The following is a 20,774-nucleotide window of genomic DNA, read 5'->3' on the forward strand; positions in this document are numbered from 1 at the left end:
CACACACACACAAATGTGTGACTGAACTGTGTTACTGATCAGTACAACACAGAATTAACGCACACTCGTACTCACTTTACACATCAATGTCTCAGCACCACCCATATTATATCACTTCATTATTACAAACTGTTTACATGCTTTTTGACTGCTGCTATTGCTGTTTTGCACAAACCGTTTTGTTAACATTTTGTTAAAATATAAGGTACACTCACATACTCAGTTCTCTCTTAAACACTGCACACTGCTCTCTCCGGTTGGCAGATTACACACATGGTTCAGAGCATGGTCACACAGAGACATTCCCAAAGCATTTTTGATGCAACTCGAGTTTCCAAAGGAAACCCTTTTGCCAATTCACCACTGTTCCTTACTTGGACCACTTTCAATAGATACTGACCACTGCAGACCGGGAAACACCCCACAAGAGCTGTAGTTTTGGAGATGCTCTAACCCAGTCATCTAGCCATCACGATTTGGCACCCTTTTCTTTTTTCGTATATCCCAGATATTTATAGACTGTTGTTAACAAAAGAGGCGATCCTACATAGTGGTATATATGGTCCTGTTCCATCTTTTTTGAGGTGTGTTGCAACCATTAATTTCAAAATCCTCCCCCCCCAAAAAAAAAAGGAAAAACGGAAAATTTTCTTTTTTAAAGTGTTCTATGTTCTTTTGTGAATAAAATATAAAAAAAAAAAACAAGAATTAAATAAATTAATAAAATAAGTATATATATCAGAAACTCCTCTGTCCTGAAAACATCAGCAAATGTGAAGGTACAGTTAACATTAGATAATACTTCCAACGATATATAACAACAACAATTTAACAATAAATAACACATTTTCACATCTCTTTTTTAGATTACACCTGTATATGTTGTGCATTATTCATGGAGTGTCCAAATAGAATAATATTTAACACATACAGACTTGAACAACCATAATAACTTTTAAATATTAATTTAAGAAAAATCTAACAAAGCAGAAAAACTTGTGAAGACAGCAAAGACCTGTTTATTTTCTGAGAATCTAATAAACCCGTCAGAATTTCACTCACTGAGGTTTTCTGGCCATAATTGCTCTACAGCAACAAACAAGCATGATATACACTAGCACAAGCGCTCAAGTCAATTTAAAATGATGAAAGCATGATATGAAATAATCTATGGATCCCAGTGTTGGCTTGGAGTAAATTTGGCACTACACAAATAAAGCTCTCAGTCAGAAGCAGATTTTTGTCCCCGAGCAAATCTCGCCTTGTGGAAGCAATACTCCCAATAATGATAGCGTGACAATTTCCAGCCTGCACTGACAAGCCTGAGTTACAAGCATCTAATCTCGCTATCAGCAATTTTGTTTCAACAGGCGAGATTTAGCCTAAACAGATACGATGACATATTGAAAATGAGTCCACAATAAGTTTTTTACTGTGCAGCTCTGCTGAGACACTAATACTGAACATATTTATTGCCTTCCAGTAAAAATAAATAAATAAATAAAAATACAGTATCATTTATGCAGTATGGCAGTGTTCAGAGAATTGGAAGATGATGAAACGTAGACACAAAGGAACATTTCCAAACTCATAATTCGTTAATGACCCGCTGATATTCCATTTGTTTCAAATGATTAAATGATTAGATTTACAATCCGACAGCAAATAAATGCAGTAGGAAATGGATTTGTGATGCATTTCAGAGCCATTATAGAATTCGGGTACGAGGGAAAAAAAGCTAAGAAAAAAATCTCAGCTCCCTGCTGAAGATAAGCAGAAAAAATATATTATAAAGTGCTGATGAATATATTAGACTAAACTGTGGTTTATGATGTCTCAGTGGGGTGAAATCTGAGTGCAATTATTTCTTTAAAAGGCTCAGACTCAACAGAAAAGACAAAAAGATGGATCAATAAATAAGTGAATACATTTCTTTATTTCGCCTCACTGCTGCTTTGGGTTTTGTGCTCAAAGTTGTTTTATTTATCATTGTGATTTTTTTTTTTTCAAGATTCACACTGATAAATCATTTAGACAGATTATTAACTATTAACCATGAATTCTTGATTCTGATTGGTCAGAAGGTGTCAATGTGGGAGTCAGCAGGTCTGACTGCAAATCACAGGTTTGGATCAATGCTCTTGTTTTAATACGTTATCCTTTTCTAGAGCAACAGCTCATTTACAGGGATGTGCAGAGTAGACGCAACACCGCACCAATTTTAGCTTTGTGAGTCATTTAAGAATTCTTAGAATTTGAATTGAAACAAAAAAAAAATGAAACAAACATACAAGCAATAAATAAATAAATAAATAAATAAATAAATAAATAAATAAATAAATAAATAAATAATATGCCTCTCCCTGGTCAGTGTAGTGATGCAATGACCGACTTTCTGTAAGTTAGACCTGGTCCTGGTTGTCCTGGTCCTGGTTGTTTCAAATGTATCCCTTTTAAGAATTATGAAGGGGAGATTTGGGAAGCTTCACTACAGCTGATTATGATTCAGGTCAGTGTAAAAACATCTCCAGTGATGATCCAGAAGCACATGGAATAAATTTCAAGTGTCATAGGAGGATAAAATGTAAATATTTATGATAATATGATTTGTATTATTTTTTACATTTAATACATGTGATTATTTGGCAAACATTTTTTCTTTGTCATTGTGTTGTATGGAATGTGTGGAAAGAGTCTCTAGTGTCACAGTCAGAGATGAACCTGTTATTAAGTTTTCTTAAAGGAAAACATTTTATTTAATTTTACAATCTACATGAACATTGTTCAAGCACAAAATCACAGTCATGCCAAAGACAGCATAATAGATGTGGGTTGTGTTATGGTTCTATAGAAAAACGGCACTGTGGTGTCCTCAGAGATCATAGCTCTAATAACTCAGTGTGTTTAGCATCATAAGTTCATCCCAAGAGCTTCAGGGGGTCAAGAACCCATGGAGGACAAAAGCACAAAACACACACCTCGTCCTGGAAACGTGGCAGATTTGGGGAAGATAATCAGTCATCATGAACTAGCGTTAGCTGATACACAGCCTCTGAGCGGTTCACACGCTTTTCCGCTTATTATTTCAGTCAGCAAACACTCCAAAAAACGCTCACCTCCTCTGTGTGATGTGCAGAACAACCAGATATTTTTCTGTGTTATTACAAAAGCAAATAATACATAAAAACTGTTCAATAATTTATACCCACCTCCACACACTATAATGATTTACTTAATAATGTTAGTGACATTTCTCTTTCTTTATTTTCTTTCTGTTTAACGCTTTCTTTCTTTCATTTTAATATTTAATTGTAACATTTCTAATGCATCTTTTTATATTTAAATATATCTGAATAGCTATTTTACTTTATTTCTACCTTTTTTCTTATTTTTTTTTCTCTGAAAATGTAACAAAACGCAAAGCTTAACACAAAAAATTGCAAATATAATAGTTATAATTGTAATAAAAAGTATAGAGTAGAAATGTAATTAAAAATATATTTTTATTATATAAATCCTAGTTATATTTTTATGATACACATCATAATATTATTAAGAAAATGACTAAATAAATGCATTATCTTATTGCTTACTTATTAGTAATAATGATTCTTTGTAAGTGCACTAATTATGCAGTTTCCAGTATACTGTATACGCTGCACAGTAGATTTGAAAATGTAATACTAAAACCACTCAGTGTAGTTTGTAGTTCTGTTTATTGTGTATTTGTATTTTTTTTTCAACTAGTGACAGTTACATTTGGGTAAGAATCACAGAACAAACTGAGGATGACATTTTAACTCTGTTATATTTGTGTGCTGAGCACTGATCCGCATTCCTGATCTAATAATCTGAGTAAAAATGGGCGCCAGAGATCACTTGTCTGTGTGAGGATACAGCATTTTGATGGTCTGCAGGATCAGCGTTCCAATCAGATCCAGTTCCTGCTCGTCTCACTACATCGCCTTTTTATGTACCTCACACTGAGATTACAAGCTACCGGATATAGTGAACTTCATTAGCGTTTCTCTTTTTTTGCGCAATTTTTTTTTCCTCTCTGCCTTTCAAGTCATCTCTTTGTCCTAGCAGTTATTTTTCCCCGCGGTCCTTTTGAAATGCACGAGCGCCTTGCTTCCTCCGTTTGCGGTGTCTCATGCTGTGCGGGAGATTGAAGGAAACACATTTGTAAATCAACTGCTCGGCTAAGTAATTTAGCTAATGGACTAATCGGAGCTAAACTTTGTAAATGAGGGTTTTTATGAGGAAACTGCGCAGAAACGTTTCACCAATGTCACAGCCGATGAGCATGCAACTGAAAAATAGCCGAATGGATGTGAGAGGAAAGAGGGATGGTGCCTTGTCTTATCACCAGTGGTGCCCCTTATTGAGAAATAAACTCATGAGATGCAGAACACAATCACTGACTACGGTGACTTCAATAAGTGTCCTGTCACTAAAAATGCCTGAGCTCATGTTAGAAATTTTTATAAAATTAGAATCCTCAAGTCCAGTTTTTCCACTTTTACTCTATGCCTGGTTTAAATGTTTTATTATATGTATGAGCTAATCCACAGCTAGGTGTGCATTACATAAATTAAATGCATTATACAAAACAGTCCCGTGAAACATAACACATTAAACTTTTTGCAACATTTACATTTACAGCATTTGGCAGATGCCCTTATTCAGAGGGACTTTTATCTCATTCACACAATTGAGCAGTTGAGGGTTAAGGGCCTTGGTCAAGGGCCCAACAAATGCGGTAATAGTAGTGAGATTTGACCTCACAACCTATATATATATATATAGATAGATAGATAGATAGATAGATAGATAGATAGATAGATAGATAGATAGATAGATAGATAGATAGATAGATAGATAGATAGATAGATAGTGTGTTATTATGACATTATAACATTAAGACTGGTAATAACAATGATTATCTCTTCATCATGGCACATGTTAATGGGGGGGATATATTAGGCAGCAAGTGAACATTATTTCCTCAAAGTTAAAGTGTTTAGAAGCAGGAACAATGGCCAAGCATAAAGATTTGACAGCGTATGACAAGGGCCAAATTGTGGTGGCTAGATGACTGGGTAAGATCACCCCCCAAACCACAGCTCCTGTAAGTATATATTACCAATTGTCAAAGGAAGGAAAAGTGGTGAACCGGCAACAGGGTCATATGCGGCGGTGAGAAAAGGCTGGTCTGTGTAGTCTGATCCAACAGACGATCTACTGTAGCTAACATTGCTGAAGAAGTTAATGATGTTAATGCTGGAGGTGTCATCAAACCTTGGGGGCAACACAATATTAGGCAGCTTTTTGTCGCTTAGTAATTAATTTGAAAATGTTTACAAAAGCTACCTCACTCTGAATATGACTAGGCTGTAGTTTTATTTTTATTTTTGGTTACAATAGTTTAAAAATTAAGAGCATTTATTAACTCTAGAACAGTGAATAAACTAACTGGAACTACCTCTGTGTTCAGTGGATTGAACTCAAACCTCCCACTCAATCAGAATCGAGTACTCAGAATAATGCACCAAATTATAACTTTACATGTCCTTAGGGTTATTACCTGACATACATGCCATCTCTGTGTGCATCCTGGCATTATACAGTATCTCCAAACATGCTGCTACTTAAAATAGTAATTCTTCATACAGCTATTGTCTTATTTAAAAAATTGCTACTGATACAAAAGTCAGGTTTAGCATTAGGTTGATAACTTTGATTTGATATCAGAAGAAATAAAAATGATAGATTTGATCAAATCCTTTACGTAATGAAAAAGATTTTCTGTGAGCTTGAAACATTTGCATACAGGGTATGGGGAATTATATATAAAGTATTTAAACATTCAGTTTAGTTACAAAGAAAATGGTTTCAACTTTCAATTCATTAAAGAAAAGAAATTTAACATGGAGGGTTTATGACAATGTCATGACACATCCTGGGAAATAGGCATTACATTACACATTGTCCTTTTTGTCTGATTCACTTCCTGCCTTGATGGCCCGAGAGAAGTGATTAGAATGTATTAATTCCACAAGTCCGTTTCCTCTTTATCCTCAGTATTATTTGGGATGAGGCAGAGAGCCTCTGTTTGTGCCTTGACCTCCTATTTGAATAAGTTAATGCTGCAGCGTGTTTGTGGGGCGAGAGGAAAATGGAGTGAGTGCCTATCTGTTCCACGCAGAAGGCTCCAGAGAACCCGATTCCTTTTCATGTGTCAGTTTTTGAAGGTGCCATTCTCCTCTGCTGGGTTTTTATCGGCGGCAGGCCCTGACAGCTTCAAGCCGATTTCTGCAAAACCATTCATAAACATCATGATGGGAAAGCAGGAATGTAGAGAAGATGGGGAGAGAGGAAAATAGAGAGCGCAAGAGAGAGAGGGAGAGAGAGAGAGAGAGAGAGAGAGAGAGAGAGAGAGAGAGAGAGAGAGAGAGAGAGAGAGATGGAAAAGAAACATCAATCGTGTCCATATCCTTACTCAATTCTTCACGTAAATCCATGTTTATTATTAGCTGCTTTTGTGTCGTCCAAATAAACATTTGGGATCAGTGTAAAGCAACGCAACGCCATTGAGAACCGTAACGTTCTGAATGCTGCTTAAAGTTCGCTTTGGGTTTTCAATTTACAGCACGATGAGTTAAATCTGAAATCCTGGACAAAACTAATCTGACATCCTGACACCTATTCATACCACATTTCAACAGAAAAGGTATAGACCGTATAAATGCCACAGGAAAGGAAAAGAGGCTCTTTCTGTAGAAGAGAAAAGAAAAGAAAAACCTACTGTGGAGCAGAAGAATCGTGTCAGAGGTGATGAGGTTGCTGTTAAAGCCTTGGCATACAGTCAAGTATAAGTATCCATGATAACAAAACTAATATATAGTTTATATTAAAGTTGTTTGATATCACAAAATAAAATAGAATTCAGAGTTTATTATTATCAGACATTTAGACACAGTGACTCTTGGAGGTTTTCTCTTTTTTTTTTTTTATTTAAATAAATAATTGTACAAATATTGCAATTTATTATTATTTTATACATTGTGAACTCTCTACCGATCTCTCATTTTATCCTTAAGGCTACATTGATATAAATGTTGATGTGATTATATCTCAGATGACATTATCTTGTTTTCTTCTCTGTTATTATGTTCTAATTTAAACATTTTCACATGCTGTAGCTTAGAGGTTAGCTTCTCTGAAAAAAATATCCTCCTTTAAAAATCCTCCACTTGAAGCTGTTTAGCATAGCTAGACTACAATTATAAACCAACAGAGCAATGGAGCTCTAAGGTGAAACACAATTTCCACCATAACCTGGAGATGAACGCCTCCTGTCTACCTGTCTATGTCATATAACTTTGGCCAAGATGACCAGACCCTGTACAACTTCACTGAGTCTTTCTGAAAGCAGTCACAGGAGGAGTGTGAGCATGCCGAGAAAATGATGAAACTGCAGAACAAAGAGGAAGAAAGAATTTTCCAGCAGGACATCACGATTCCTATCTCTGTGCTAGAATAGGGTAAGCATAAGTAGCCTTATGCTTTGTAGTAGCTTTGTTGTATTAAGAGCCATTTGGAACATATTTTCATTGACTCAGAATCACTGACATTTTCTTCTGCGACATGATAAAACAGCAAGCAGAGTTTGAGATGCATTGCATCCCCAAACAATTTAAACAACCTTTTAAATATCTTAGTAAACTAGAGAATTATTAACAACAATTAAGAGACTATCATGGGTCTTTGCTTGCTTTAACAGATGGCATATAAATACAAAATAATATTTCACAATGAAGAACCCCTAGGATGTAAAATCACCCCTGGAAATTCACACAGCTGAGGCATTGCTTCCATCATTGTCAAAACAAATAAACCCTAAAAATTTTTTCCATGAAGTGATGGATGAAAGGGAAAGGAATAGCATGCAGAAATATACGCCAGAAAGAAATACGCCAATGGGTCATGATTACAGCCTAAGAGCTGGCAACATATATGGTTTGCAGAGCATTTAATTGGACTATCTTACAGATTTACACACTGTGTGCCATTTCAATAAATAAATAATGAAAAAACATTATGTTCCTAAACATATCACACTGAAAATTCATCTCCAAAATATTTTAGAATTTCAGGGTCCAGAACAATAATCTATACATATTGAAACCTGTACTACATGTACTGTTAATGAATAAGATGTCTAGTGATTAAACTTGAACTTCATTTATAAATACAATCAATTGTTGCTGCAGCCCAAAAAAACAAAGGATCTCAGGAACAACATATCAGTTACATGTCATTATTTTTGTCACTGTAAAAAACCTACAAATGGCAATCATAAGTGTTATATAATTCATTACATTACCCACAATTAACATTTTTTGTAGATTAATAGCAGTACTTGATAATAAAATATATATTATATTTTTGGATGATATTTGCGAATATTTTTTTTCCTTTAAACAGAAACTTCATTCTGCAATTATTAAAGCTGTAGCTGTGAGAATTTAATTTAATCTCCCACGCCTGTGTTTATAGCAACTTCTATTTTTTAATCTAATAGAGTCCATATTTTCCATTTTATACCTTTGACCTTGTGCTTTGAATCAAGCGCTAGCAGTTCTGGAGATTTATTGACTAGCAGTTTTGAGATTTCTTCACTCAAGCATTAGCTGATGGTTTGTCTGCAGAATTAATGCTGTAGTGCTGTGCAAAATTAGATTTTATCAAGAACATCTTTCTGTAATAGACAGTAAATGTGCCCTATATTGCTAATCATGGGAAAATTCTACATAATGTCAATATATATGAAAAGTATTTATTTATTTATTAAAAATAAATAAATAAATAAATAAATAAATAAATAAATAAATAAATAAATAAATAAATAAACAATTTTTTTTTTTTTTTTTTTTTTTTTTTATTAAAACTTAAAACCCTTCCACTGGGAATGCGTGTGTTCTTTTAATAAAACAACTAAATAATCATAAACAAATAATGATACTTTTTATTATTATTTTTATTATTATTGTTGTTGTTGTTGTTGTTGTTGTTGTTGTTGTTGTTGTTGTTATACAGTACTATTTTATCCTTGAAATACAGTAAAGGGGAATAAATAAGATGTGTGGGTGGAGCTACCAGGACTGTACTTCTCACAAAATAACTAAATTAGTCATAGAGGTAAATCTTAGTGTAGTTTACTGCTATAAACAGGTATTTTTTCAGTGCTGCAGTTCCAAAATGCAAAATGTAAACACAAGAGAAAAAAACAACTACATTTCCAATCATAACTGATTACAAGTAAGCTTAAATTATAAGTTTGTCTGTGTGTGTTTTTTTAAATACCTTTAAATTGTGTGAATCACATAAAAAAAAATAAAAAATGCTCATGATGTCAAAGCTGATCTGAACCACACAAATCTGGGTTAGGGTTAGTACTAAAATTTGGTCATTTAGCAAGTCAGTGCTTGAATCAATGAAACTTTTGTTAATTTGTCAGATTTTTTCCTTCTCTATTCATTTCTCCCCCATTTCCAACATATCCACTTTTATTACATTTAGCAAGTTACATGATTTAATTTATTGAATTTTTGTTTATGAGTTATTTTGCTCTCAAAAAAACCCAACAAAAACACATGGAACAACAACACAAAAACAATGATGTGTGCTGCCGGGACGCACTTTGCTGTAGCTGGCACTGGGTGTTTGCTCCCTATGTGCTGAAGAGACGTATCTCTAAAACATTACATATGTTAAGAACTTTAAATGGTCAATAATTGGAAATGTGTTTTAAAGTGTTCCTTTTTTTTTTTTTACATATTTATTTTCCCTTTGTTTACTACCAATCAATATAAATACATTTCTTAATAATTGGTAGAAATGTGTAAATTAGATGTTTTGTTGTATTTCCACCAAATTTGCTAAAATTTGATTATCACTTTTTATAATAACCAAACTGCAATTATATGTAGACCATTCAAGTTCAATATGTGACATGCGATATTGACTCAATTCAGTGTATTATTTATTGCATTGCACATATTTTAGTTATTATTGTTATTTTTTATGTTGTTGTTGCTGTTCCTGTTGATATGTTTCTTCTGTGTGCTAAAAGTTTGCACAATGTCTCAATAACTAATTGTCTGATTTTCAGTCTACTGATGAAGTTCTCAGGAACTGCAACTCTTTTTATATCAACTTCATATAATGGCACCCAATCCAGTCTTTCACCAAAAATAACACCACACACACACACACATACAGGCATGCACCATTCAGGCTGCATCATTAGTGTACATTGCTGTGCTCCGGGTTTGGGGGAACGGCGTCCTAATAAAAGGCTCATTATTTCCAATTACACCTCCCGTAACATCCATCATAAAGTGGCCATGTAAAGTGAGGAAGAGCCATTAAAGAGCATCATTAAGGGAGACGAGGACAGAGCGAGGGATCGCTTAAAGATCCACCGTGGCTGCATCTGCGCTGGATTTATGCATCCGTCAGAACCAGTTTCACAATCAAGGTTTCAATCAGGGGAATATGACTAATACGTTAAATTATACATGGACACATTCATTATAGCTCGCTTTTACGAGACAGGGTTTCTCCCTGTGTTCGATTAGCCATGTGTAAAAAAAAAAAAAAAACGCATTCACGAAGAACACAAACACAACCAGGAGCGTTGTGAACATAAATAAAGGTAGAGGTCATGTGACTAATGTGGAACTGTAGGACAATTTGGAAAGTATTTTATTAAGGAGAATAGTAAAAAAAGTGTCAGAGGATAGATAAAGAGTAAGGGAGGATGGAGAAACAATAAGGAAGGATAGAGAAAGAGTGAGTGGGAATAAAGAAAGAATACTAGATAATGAAACAAGAGATATACAGAATGGAGAAAGAGTGAGAGGTGATAGAGAAAAAGTAGAAAAAAAACTGTGAAAATGGAGGGAGGATGGAGAAAGAATGAGGGAGGATAGAGAATAAAGTAAAAAAAAAAACATCAAAATGAAGACAGATAATAAAGAAAGTTGGATGAAATATAGAGAATAGAGTGAGGGGCAATCGAGAGAGCAAAGTGAGAGAATGCAGAAAATATTAAGGGAGGGTGAAAAAAGAGAACAAGAATGATTGAAGGAAAATAGAGGTAAAGATGATAAAGGGGAAGAATAAAGGGAACAAAAATGCATAAGGATGATAAGAATGCTAAGAAATAGAAAGAACAGTAAAAGAAAACTCAAGAAAACATGACAGATTGAGAGAATCTATTTATCTCCGTATCTGCCTCTCTGTCAGTGTGTCTGTCTGTCTGTTATTGTACATATGAAATATAGGGATTGTCCTGGGCTGCCTCATTAACACTACCCAGTCTCAGTCACGCGCCTCAACTCGAGTACATTCACCATCCTGCTGCGCCCCCTGCAGTCATACACAGGTAGTGACATCATAATCAACATCGCACCTCCTGACTGTCCTCTCTTAACTAAGTAAGGGACAATTTATTCACACTGTTTAACATGTGGGGGAAATAAAGATGACTCTTCTGTTTTCTCTGTTACTGTACTATTTTTTATCTCTCATCCTGGGCAGATTTTTTTTTTCTGTCTCATGCACACACTCATCCTTCTCACCTTCTTGTTCTCCAACTCTCTCAGTATTAGAGAGAATTTCACAGACAGACAGCCTGTAATAGGTAATGAATTCTCCAACTGTTCTGTTTTTCTCTTCATTTTTTATTTTTGTTCCTAGTCTATCTGTCTGTCTGTCTGCCTGCCTGCCTGCCTGCCTGCCTGTCTGTGTGTGTCTGCCCAGCTCACAATCCATCTATCCATCCATCCATCCATCCATCCATCCATCCATCCATCCATCCATCCATCCATCCATCCATCAGTTGCTTTTTGAAAATAAACACGCTTTTACTGAAATTCTGATTGTTTGTGGATGAGAGGTGAGAGGAGTTAGTGCTTATTTCTTTATTCTGAACTAAACCAGTCTACATTCTGAATGTGAATTTTATGGGGCATCATTTTGTCCAGATGGACAGATTCTTCACTTCCTTCTTGAAGAAGTGGAATGTGAGAACATCTCATCACAATGCTGGTGCCGGTCTTGGAGTGGACACATGGCACAAATAATAGGCAAACAACACATTTCATTAAAAAAAACATGATTTAATAGTGTAACATTATATCTGATGGCATTTTTTAAAAATGTGGTGTTTTTTATGTTTCTGGTGTTCAGGTGATGATTTTAGCTTCACTGAGCAGAGTGTTTGATCCCAACAGGACTGGGATTATGTGTTCCGGTGTTTCGGACTTCTTTCTGTAATCAGCTTGTTTATCACGTCTTGCTGGCTGAAGCCCAGCCCTGGTCCGATTTTCTCCCCAGATGGTGGTCATCTGCTCACGTTATTCTTGTTCATCTGTTGTGGCATTTCCTTTGAGTCCTTTGAAGCCGCAAGCAGCGTGACGGTGAACATGCATATGCTGTTTCATGTCTTCTAATTTATGGACCTCCACATGGCAGGAAGTGTGCATTAACATATTGTGTCCTGTATCCCGGTGTTAAATACAGACTAGAGCAGATACCTGAGAGATAGAAAGTGTGAGAAAATAAAAATTATAAACTCCTCTGTTTGAGGATATCGGAAAAGTTCAAGTTACAGTTTTAACTGTGATTATGACAAAAAGCTGACACTGGAGTCTCCTTACCTAAATGTTAAACAAACCCCTGAGGGCACTGTTGGAATGTTGCTATAAAAACAATGATGTATTAGAAAATAACTGTGGGAATTAATACAATCATGTGATTTGCAGATACACTAAGGTCAGAGAATATTAATCATTAACCTTCTGACCAATCACAATCTAGAACTCAACATTATTATTATTATTATTATTATTATTATTATTATTATTATTATTATTATTATTATTATTATTATTATTATTAATTGTCACCAGGTTAATAGGAAGTTTTATTTCGAGATAATATTTCAATTGCATTTCTATAGCACTTTTAACGATAGAAGCAGCTTTGCATAAATCTGGACATGGACATACATTTATCCCTAAACTTTATTAAAATTCATAAACAGATTTTGATCAGATGAATATTGATGACACTCAGCTTCCTCTTCATGTTGGGACCACTGGGGTGAGTTTTTTTGCACCAGGAAACATTACATGAGAGAAAATGGTGGTGCATGGAGAGGCCATCTGCTGTGGCACTAGAGCAACTCCCTCATGTGTGATGCTAACACACACACACTCACTCACCCCTACTCACACACCAGACAGAAATCTGTTGAATATTCACACTTTTATACAGCACTTATATCTCCAGATGTGCTGAGAGATGTATTCTTTTTTGCCTTCTTCCTGTGCTGTCTCACACTCCCATATGTGATGATGGAGTCGTTGCTAATCCATCCTGTGTGAAGAACGTCAGCTCCATCAGCAGTCATCCAACTATTCTTTTGCCTAACACTCAGAACACTCAAATAGACCATTATAACTCCTGCTATAAGATTAAGCAAAATTATAATGAAACTACGTGGACTATGTGATCTAAATTTATTAATTAATATAATTTAAGAAAATAAGAAAAAGACTTCTATAATTCTATGATTTGTTTACTTGCATATTTTTTGTCCAAATAACTGAATCTGCTAAAAAGAAGAAATGCAAATCTCAAGTATGAACACAATTCACAATACTGACTCGCTTAAAACAAGAGCAATAGCTATTATTCATGAACAGAATGAGTGACTGAGTAAAAACTGACTTGCTAAGAGGGGAGCGAGAGAAAGATTATTAAAACTATTCACTGATTCAATCACTGAGTCATGATAGAGGTATTATTATTATTATCAAGAATTAACATCCTCCTGCATCAACATCTACTGCAGGAGGATGAAACCTGACCAGGCTCATGACAATGATGAAATGATTCTTCAAGTTGGACACTAACATAATGTGTGTTAGGAGTGATTCTTGTCATGCCTTTAATGTTTTTAGTCACATAAACTGCAATCTGTTGAAGGTGAGAAGAATAATTCTCAAATGCTGACCTCAAAAGGAATGAATTTAAAACATCACCTGCTGAATGAGAAAGTGGCAAATTTCTGTTATAAAAAAAATAAATAAATAAAAAGATTTGATGACTGAAACACTCAGCTCCTTTTCAAAGCATAGGTGCCAGTGAGCGCCCCCTGCATCACCACCACGCTCACCCAATAATATTTTTACCTGTTTAAGTTTATTATTCAGTATATGTTTACATATTTAACTTCAGACAATTTTTCAATGATAAAAATTTGTGAAATGACTTTAACATATTGATTAGAAGGTTGTGATTGACTTGTATGGTGTGGAGGTGGACTATTGTGGTGAGAGAGCGGAGATATACGGGTGGGGGAGTGGGTGGAGTCTAAAAACAGCCCTGCAAACGTTCAAAAACCAGAAAACCCACTGAATTGCTGAACACTAAAGGAGCCAAACTCAGACATGACAGTCAGGAAAGCAATGAATCAGACTCCATAACTATAAACGATCATACTTGAGATTGACACAAATATAAATACAACAGGCTTTCGCTAATTTGTAGATGCTAGAGTCAGTCATGTCACAGTATTTATTTGCTAGGATAATTAAAATAAGCTAATAGAACTCAAGGCATGTCCTTTAGCATTAGCATCTCTTTTTACAGATTCTTTCCTGAAGCAGATATGATGTAAGCAATTGTATGAGAGAGACTTCATCATCTAACCACACTGTACTTAGAGAGGCGTTAAAGCAGGAGAGTGACACACACTGAATAGCGATGCTGCTGATCTCAGACTCTTCTGCTCCCTGTAATTCACTTCAGTCGCTCTCTATTAGACTGGAGATTGAGAAGCCTTGTCCTGCTTCACACCGTTTCAGCTTCCATTACTGCACTTGCCTTTGCCTTATTCATACAAATCAAACCCCCCCTCCTTAATTCAGCACTGGGCCTCGTTTCTCAGTGCACTGACTTTACTTTAAGTTCTCGTCTCCCTGTTTGCTTTATAGACAGAATGTTCCGCAATGGGATTTTTATTTAAACTAATTTAAACTCAAGTCTGAAAGTTCTCGACATGGGCAGGTATTTCAACTTCTGGTGTATAAATAGTATATAAATAGTAACAACACCTTTATTTACACCTTTGTTTATTATATACAGTATATAGGATAAATATAATATCATATTACATATCTACTTGATATTTTAGACCACATGACCTAAGCACTATACAGACAGCTTCCCAGATTGGAGTTGGTCCTTTTGCTGGTTATTCTGGGTATCATTTACAGAATGGGCATGTATTATTTCCAGGAGAGTGGATTATCATCACAATTTTACTTAGAATATTTTTCCCCTTAATATAATCTAGAAAACCTTGAGCATGAATGATCTTCAATTGATTTTAATAATCTGAATATAAAGCTCTAAAAACCAACTTAAACAGGTGCATAACTCAATTCTGAACACTAGGAACTTTCCATTCATAAACTTTGAATTAAAATATTAGTTACAAATGTTCAATGTTTAAATGATTTGAATGAGTTCTAGATGATGTATACTCAGAGTTGTATGTGTGTCTGTGTTGGTTATCACACTATTGCCATGTGCATATAGCAGTCAAAAATAAATAAATAAATAAATAAACAAATAAATATATATATATATATATATATATATATATATATATATATATATATATATATATATATATATATATATATATATATATATATATATATATATATATATATGTGTGTACAGTATGTGGAACATGTATAAAAAGGTTTTTAAAAACTCTTGAATTGTGAAATAAATACATGCAGTGAATCGAATAGTACTGAATCAAAAAGTTATTCAAATAAACACATCAGTAAAAAGTATGTTACAATATCACAGGATAACCTTATGCACAATGAGATAAAGGAGTCGAACCTGCTGGGATAAATTGTTATTAAACAGCCTCTTGTGTGACTCCGCACTGAGTTTAATTTCACGTCCCGTGCTGTGTGAGATTTTGCTTTCCACCATCAGAGGAAGGCCACACTTTACTTCTTCCCACTGTAAACTTCTTAAAGTTATGAGAATTACCTAGAACAGCCTTCACAATGGAATTGCTCACTCGCTTTCAGTTGAATGGGATTTATCTCAAAGTTATTGTTCCCTTTTTTAAAAGAGAAGGACATGTGAACTGTTTTCACACATGCTAGTGTGTGGGGGCGAACTCTTTCATTGATCTGAAATTCAGTCTTGACTTTTTAATTTCTCTCTCTTGCTTTTGCTTTCTCTCACGATCTATCTCTCTCCCCATTTATTTATTTTTTATATATTTTAGATGCCTGTCCATTGAAGTATGGGCAGTAAAATACATAAAGAAAGACTGGCTTTGTTTTCGGCTTTCAGTGTTCAGACTGTGGGGAAAAAAACACCAGCTGCAATAAATATTAACAAAACATACAGTCTAAGCTTAAGCTTCACAGACTAAGCTTTACAAAAAATAAAAACTGGAACCTAATGGTAATGTATATTAATTTGAAACAGGTATGCCTGGTTAGTAATATTAAGGTCCTGGTAAGGCCCTGTTCCTGCTACATGATGTTAATGCTATTTTATTATCTATTTTTCTTTATTAAATATAATTCAGCAACAGTACAAAGTTGTGAGTGATTATTTACATGAATAATTTAATTTGTTAATTTACGTAGCTACAATATTTTTACATTGGCATCTATGGCATTCTGCTGATGCCCTTATCCAAAGTGATTTATAAGGTGCTTTGAAAGCTCTATCAAAAAATACATTCTAATGCTGGTTCATTAGGACACAGATTAAAAAATCACCAGTGTAAAACTCTGTTAGGAGGGGAAATAGTTTATTATTATTATTATTATTATTATTATTATTATTATTATTATTATTATTATTATTATTATTGTTAATAAATACGTGCTAATTTAAGAATCTAATGAAACCCCTTTTAAGCCCCCAAAGAATTTAAAAATATTTATATATCAAATGCATCGATCAAACTAATCTTCACTTTTAATCAAACTTATCTTAAATTTCATTTCATTTCATTTCATTTCATTTTATTTTATTTTATTTTATTTTATTTTATTTTATTTTATTTTATTCTTTTTTATTTTACAGAGCAACAACCTGGTATTAAGGGTTAAATAATGTTATTTTAGTTTTTGATTACATGAATATTTTAATTAATTAATATTTTATTTTCTGTGGCTCATGATGTTGATGATGAAGGATTTCTTGGTCTAATAAGAGAAATTTTGACTCTTTCCTTCCCTGACTCTTTTAAGCGTAAACTCACTTTTGACACTTTTTGAATAAAGTCCTCAGGGGAACCTAGGTGGAGAAGTTCTGCAGTTATCAAGCCCCTTAAATGGGATGCAGATCTAAGTCTCTCTCACACACACAGACACACACACACACACACACACACACACACACACACACACACACACACACACACACACACACACACACAAACATTTCATTTCACAGCATTTCATCTCATGACTTCTAAACCCTTCTATAGAAGATGTTTAAATCAGAATTTTAATGCTCAGGTCAGTTTGTGAAGATAAATGATGATAAAAAAAATGCATTATCTTTTAGGAAATGTAAAAAGCTTGGGTCAATAGGACAGAACATTGCTAAGTAGTGCACACTACAGGAGTGTTAAGAGGGGCATTCTGAGAGTTGAAATGTGAAACGATGAGAAGCAGATGCATTGAGCGACAGAGGCAGAGAGAGAAAGACCTTCAATCTCTGCACCTCATCGCCAATTTAATGGTGTCAGCGTATGAGAAAAGGTCTGGAATCCTGTATCAGAGCCGAAATGTGGCCCTGTCACCTTCAGCCGTGTGCAGTAATTGCAGACATGCTGTGGGTTCTTTCTGCCAAAAAGGAAGAGGAGGGAAAGAGAGAAAGAAACCATGGCTCAGTTTCAATCCACTTGACCAGGCAGGTCAAAGGAAATAAATGACTTTCTCCTGACCGAGGCAGTCTCCGCCTCGTCGGCTGGGAGTTTCTTCAGCCAAGGACATGAACACTAGTGCATTTACACTGAAAACAAACAGAGAAATGTGTAAACATTATCTCAGGCTGGCCAAATAATTGCCCAGATTACATCAGTGAAAAGTGTATGATTTCAGCACATTTCTCATTACACTGTACAAGATCCTTGGCAATAAACTCTGTTCTGAATCTATAACAGTCTATATAATAGCGTGTATTCTCAGTGTCAGGTTATACAATAAAGCTCCATTAGCTATGGACATCAATCAGTCTAAACATGAAATCAGTTTGTACAGAAAATACATTTCATTTAAAGTCCTCCAATGCTGCTAGCATATCTCTAATACATGATAAGCATGTTGTGAGTGTCACGTCCTTCTATTGGTGGATTATAGACAAGTGTCATAGAAGCTCTCACACTGAGAATTATATCACAGATTTCTCACATACTTAGTTGTTGGCCATCTTTGATCACAGTAGCAGTAATTTAGCCACAGTCACAAATTACGCTTCAGGTTGTGAAATTTGAATAATATCAGAATGAGTTAATTTATTCAATTCATCACTTAACTGCTGCTTTCTAATTTTATCTGCCAGTGTTTTTTTTGTGATTGAGTTTACACCTGAGAGTTAATTCACGCTACACTCACAAAGAGAGCTCTTGGAGAAGGACGCTCTCGCTAGTGTTCATTGTGGTTCTTGCCCTGCTTCCACCAAGGCGAAGCGGCGATTAAGGTCGTGGGGTTCGCAAACAGATCTGGCAGAGGGAATGGGGATGGGCACTTCCATTTTTTATCTGCTAGATCCGGCATCCTCTCTCAGGGTTTGGAAGCCCGCTCATTGGCGGTTTCTTACCCCCGCAGATATGGTGCGCCGCACCACCTCTCTTCCTCTGAGGATGAGCGGGGCGCCCCACTGGACAAACCTGTGGACTTGCCTTCACAGCCAGTCCAGTTTGATCAACTTTTGGAGCTGGTGACTCAAGTGGTTTCTAAGCTTAACATCACATCCAGCAATTCCACCCCTGTCGCTTTCTCGCAAGCGCAGCCCCAGCCAGGTACGAGTTCCCATCATGAGGTTCAGAGACATAGCGTTGCCACTTGCACTCCCCCCACCAGGGACTCTAGATGACGAAGTCGAAGCCCAAGGAAGTGATGGATCTGAGGACCGTCATATTCAATAGGAGGGCTTCAACAAAAAATTCTTGACCATTTAGGATCTCTCAAGGACCCCACAGGGGGATGTATACGCCTCAGTACATGGTGCCTGCCTCTACTCAGTGCCTTTCATGAGATCGTTTCATTTAAGTTTCGTGAATGTGTCATTCAGGATACATCGGTCTCCAGCAAGTGCCCCCCTCAGCTTCCGCCCAGGAATATAAAGCAGCTTTTCAGATCATGGTAGATCTGACAGATGCTTACTTCCACATACCCATCCGTCCTCTACACAGGAAGTTACTGAGGATTGCTTTCCGGGGTGAAGCATACCAATATCATGTTCTTTTGTTTGGCCATGCACTCTTACCCCACACTTTCACAAAGTATGTGGATGCTGCTGTTTTGACTCCTCTGTGACTCCAGGTCATCTGCATACTAAATTATATTGACAAAGCAGTATCAAAAACTGCTGGGTCTGATGGCAGCTGCGTCCAACGTGGTACTGCTTGGCCTTCTGCACATAAGACCCCTGCAGTGGTAATTTAGGACCAGAGGATTTTCCCAGAGGGGCAACCCGCTACTCACAATCAAGGTTATCTCCTATTGGGAGCTCCTTGTCGTCACCTAATGTTAACAGATGCCTCCCTCAAAGGCTGGGGGGCGGTCATGGTCTTTGGAAAGGGCCCCATCTCTCGTTGAAGCAGTTCCTCTTAGACCTGATGGGCAATCATGTGCTGATCTGTACGGACAACACTTCACTGTTCACTATATTGTGTGGGAACCATCAATCAGATCCAGTTAACTTCCCGGTTGGCCCAGTGCTGGAATTCCTTGAGAAACAGTCCGCCAAAGGGTTGTCTCTTCTTACCCTACAGGTTCACATGTCTACTATTGTGGCATATCATGCTCTGCTTGCATAGCAGTCGCTAGGGAAACACCTGTTAATGACATGTTTCCTCCACAGTACCAGTGGACATAGTTTTGGAGGCCCTGTCCAAGCCCATCCACACTAGGCAGGGATTTGTCAGTATTGCGGTGTTGTACTCTCAGTCCCAAAGAGTTGTTTGCACAGTTTGAGTTCCTGAAGGTAAAAATCTCTAGGTTATGTATGTAACCCTGGTTCCCAGAGGGAATGAGATGCTGCATCTTGTACAACACTTCCTCCATCCCTGCAAGCGCTTCCTAACCTTTTTCAAAGCAAGTGCCACTGCATGTGCTTTTATAGGCTTCTGGTCATGACGTCACCCCGCTGGTGATGTCGTGTCCTTCCGTGGACAGATTGCACATGTGGTTTAGAGCATGGTCATTCAAGGGCGTTCCTCAGGGTCTCGTTCCTTCTGGGAACCAGGTATACATACGTAACCTATTCTTACTCCATGCCCACAAGACACAAACTACAGGCAACATAAATGATTTGAACAAAAGTCAATGCTTCCTAAGTTCCTTATCTTATTGGTAAGCCTGAGAACACCAAATCAATTATGTTTGCAAATTGATCTAACAGTCAAAGTGGTT

Source organism: Silurus aristotelis (genome assembly GCF_946808225.1).
Source record: "Silurus aristotelis genome assembly, chromosome: 9".
Taxonomy (NCBI): Eukaryota; Metazoa; Chordata; class Actinopteri; order Siluriformes; family Siluridae; genus Silurus; species Silurus aristotelis.